Raw genomic sequence first — 4,440 nt, 5'->3', positions numbered from 1 at the left:
GGGTAAGAATACCCCACTTCTGAATAAAAACGCAATTTAAGCGCCATAAAAAGCTTTACAAACACACCACCCTGTTGAAATAAAACCAGCATTTGCTACTTTAAACTGATCCTGAGCTGGTTTTAAGATGATTTGAAACCAGCTCAAACCAGCTATCACAAGCATATGCTGATTTTCATCAGGGCATCTTGACAAACCAATCTTCATTAAGAATACATAATAAAAAATCTCAAGAAGTTTCTTAATTACATCAAGTCATTAATAAATGTTGTCCAGATGGTTCACGGCTGCTTGAGAGAATTGTAGCGGTAGCAGCAAATGTATTCTTCTTTTAACGCTCTCTCAGGGAGATAATGATGTCCTTCCAGAGCTGCTACTTTCATTTATTCATTATACCGCTGCTGTAAAATTGGTTGTCAGAGAGAGCTTTTGAGCAGAAGGGACAATGTGACCATATAGCACAATGCAAATGACAGCAGTTTGCTTGTTTATTACTGCTATATAGCTGACTACAGTGTTATAACCCTCAAGGGGGTGGTTACAAAATTCAGAGGACAGGTTGTGATAGGGTTGTATTAAGTACTTGCTTCTTGAAAAAAAAAAATGTATAACTGATGTTGTAGATGACAACGATGATCTCTGTATATTATGATTGGGATGCATATTGAGAATGTATGTTGTTTCATGATGATGATTTTTTACAGCTACTTCTCTCAATCCTGTTGTGATGGAGCAAATCAATGGATGGTAGGTGGTGGTTATATCTGCTTGTTCTCTGTTTTTATAGACATGATCTTGGGGGAATGATTAGTGTGCTGATTCGATCGAATAACACTTACTTTAGTTACATAACAGCATATGAATAAGAAATTAATGTTCAATACACGCAATCTATAAATGGAACAAAGAAGGCATTTAGGGGACTGAAAAATATATTTCTTTTCACCATGCACCTTTCTGCTCACCACGCTATAAAAAATAAAACATTTATCATGACTATTGTTTAAAGTGATAGATTACCAAAAAAATATCTCATCATTTATTCATCTTCCTGGGTTTCAAAACATGTTTATAACTCTTTCTTGAACACAAAATATATTTTAAGAAATGTCTATGAGAAATGATTCTGTGCATACAATGGAAGTCAATGGGGGCCGATGATGTTTGGGTATTAACATTCTTCAAAATATCTTCTTTTTTGTTTTGAAGAAGAAAGTCATACAGGTTAAGAATGACATGAGGCTAAATTATGATTTTTATGAGAACTATCCCCTTCCGGTAGCTCAGTGGTTAGAGCATGGTGTTAGCAACGCCAAGTTCATGGGTTCGATTGCAGGGATTGCATATACCTAAAACATATGTATAGTATAATGCAATTTAAGTCACTTTGGGAAAATGCGTCTGCCAAATGCATAAACGTAATAATTCTGGTGACGTTACTGCCATCTTTTAGCTCAGAAGAGAGCATTTTACACAATTTTGTTTGCAGCCATTTAAAAGACAGTTACATAAACATGAACCTATTCACAAAACAATCCCTAAAAAATATTGTGTTTCCATATTATGCCATTTTAAATCCCATGGGTGTGTTGGGAACTTTTCTGTTTTGTCTTTAAAAATCATGTTTTTGGTAAAGATACATTTGCATTTAGTCATTTAACAGAAGTTTTTATCCAAAGCGACTTACAAAGAGTTTAAGGAGCAATAAGTGATATGTCATACAGGATCAATAATAGAGTAGGTTCCAATACAAAGTTACTGGTTTTAACAAAAGTTAGACCACTACCTGTTGAGAGAAAGAGAGAGGGTTAGTGTTTTTATTATTATTTTTTCATTTGTTTACTAAGTATTCAAAGAAGAGATGGGTTTTAAGTAGTTTTTTTAATGTTGTGAGAGATGTTGTTGACCGGACCGAATTAGGAAAAATGTTCCACCAGGAAGGAGTTGTGAATGAGAATGAGCGGGAAAGCGATTTACTGCCCTTATGGGAAGGCAATACAAAACGCTGCTGGTTTGCTGAACACAGGGATCTTGATGGAGTGTGGGAGTGTGTGAAAGTATGCCAGTGCAGATCCAGTGATAGTCATGTAGGCAAGCATTAGTGACTTGAATCTGATACGGGTCTGGTAAGGGGTGTCACATGAGCGCTTTTGGGCTGTTGGAAGATGAGGCATGCTCCTTCGTTCTGAACCAGCTGGAGCGGTTTGATAGCCTTTGCCGTAGATACACACTAAAGCACTGCTATCTGCTGGTTAAACACTGTAAATACATTTAATTTAATGGATCATCTCAACCAAAGTAGAAAATTCTATGATCTTCTCACCCTTCAACCTATCGCATAGTGTCCCACAATTAAGAACCATTTTTGTCTATATAGTTCCATAAACCTTTAACGTCCACAGAACCTCTTTATTTCACAAATTCACAGAGATAAATATTTCTTTCAAAGGGACATTTCCCCCCTCCAAAAATCTGTCTTCATTTACTCACCTTGAAGTTGTTCTAAATCGGTATACATATCTTTGTTCTGATGAACTCTGACAAAAATATTTGGTAACAGTGCTTGGCCAACATTGACTACTTTAAGAGCCATTGTTTTTAAGAGTGTTGAGTTATCCCAAACACAAATGCTACAAAACATTTTTTATGACATGCAGTTATTTTCCATACAACAACAGTTCATGGTGATGTCTGTCCAGCTCCACAAAAGACAACCAACTTACTTACTTATGCCTGTTACTCCAGGAGGAGCATAGGCCACCGACAATATTTCTCAACCTCGTGCTGTTCTGTGCCAGCTTCTTCAGATCTTGCCATCTGTAGCCAGCTCTTTCCATCTTGGCTGTGACACTCCTCCTCCAGGTGTTTCTTGGTCTCCCTCTACCACGTTTGCCCTGTGGGTTCCACCGTAGTGCTTGGCATGTGATGCCTTTCTTCGGTTTCCACAATGTGAGCCCAATCCATCCCCATTTTCGTTTCTTTATTTCCACTTCCATTGCAGGCTGCTCTGCTCTTTCCCAGGGCTTTTTGTTCCTTATTTTCTCAGGCCATCTGATGTTGAAAATTTATCTCGGGCAGTGATTGGTAAAGACTTGTAGCTTGTTCAAGAGGTTTTTTGTTGTTTTCTACGTCTCAGCTCCATAGAGGAGTATGGTTTTTATGCTTAAGTTTTTTGGCCGTATTTTTGTCTTGAGTGTGTGTAAACTAGTTTGTTTCGAACTTTAAGAAAGGAGTCGGGGTCGGCGTGGCTGGGAAAGTAGTAAGACTTTATTTCTCTTTATTTCCGGGTTTCATACACTTCCGGTTCTTAAATAAACTGTTTCTATAATTCACAACAAACAGAGATTCTTTCTTGCTTCTCTGGCCACGTCTTGGCTCCTGTGATGCAACTTTCCCAGACGCTCTCTCTCGACTCTCTGCCGATCCGTCGGTTCCTTTTGAAGCGTCTCCTCGCCAATTACTATAACAAGAAGCAGGTGATTTCACTAAGTGGTTGATCTGCCTACTTACCGTCTTTCTCCCAACTCTCTCTCTCCCCGCAGACCGTGCTGAACCACGCCCACCTCTCCACAGTGTGATGTTACTTGTTCTCCTTATGACCCCCATCATGCCAAATGCTTCTCTTGCCATGCCTATTCTCCTCTTTACATCTCCTTCTGATCTACCATCACTCGCTACTTTACTTCCCAGGTAGATGAAGGAGTTGACGTGCTATAGTGGTTGATAGTTTACCATCAAGTTGGTCAACATCTTTTTATTTGCCTTGAGCGCTTTGGTCTTCTGTATGCTTATGCGAAGACCTGCCGCAGCTGCCTTATGTTCTACCTCACTCTCTTGCACTTGTTGGTAATTATGGGACAGTAATGCGATATTATCTGCAAAGTCTAGATCATCCAGTTGTGTGAACAGGGTCCAGTGGATCCCATTGTGGCTGTTGTTCGTGGCTTACCTCATGATCCAGTCGACCACTAAAAAGAATAGTAGTGGGGAAAGTAAGCATCCTTGCCTTACTCCTGTTGTGATGTGGAAAGCTTCTGTCTGCTGGCCCAAAATAGGTGTTCTTTTTATTGATGGTGATATACTTCTCTTGTAAATTGTAGTGTCTCAGTTGCCAGAGTACTTCCCTATTCAGACTATGGAATGCTTTCTCGAATGGTGACTTAAACTCTTGTGACAGCTCAAGAATGATTCACAGGGTTGCTATTTGGTCGGCACATGATCTATTTTGCCTGAAACCAGCTTGGTTGTCTCTAAGCTCTACGTCCACTGCTACCTTGAGGCGTTGCAAGATTATCCGGTTAAGAAATTTCCTGGTACGGATAGAAGCATTATACCCTTGTAGTTGTGGCAGAGGCTTAGGATGCCTTTCTAGGGTATGTTTACCAGATGGCCTTCTTTCCGTTCCCAAGCCAGTCTTCTTCCTTCCAGATCCTACCAAAC

Source organism: Triplophysa dalaica, chromosome 9 (assembly GCF_015846415.1).
Source record: "Triplophysa dalaica isolate WHDGS20190420 chromosome 9, ASM1584641v1, whole genome shotgun sequence".
Lineage (NCBI taxonomy): Eukaryota > Metazoa > Chordata > Actinopteri > Cypriniformes > Nemacheilidae > Triplophysa > Triplophysa dalaica.
Note: the sequence above shows the minus strand (reverse complement) of the source record.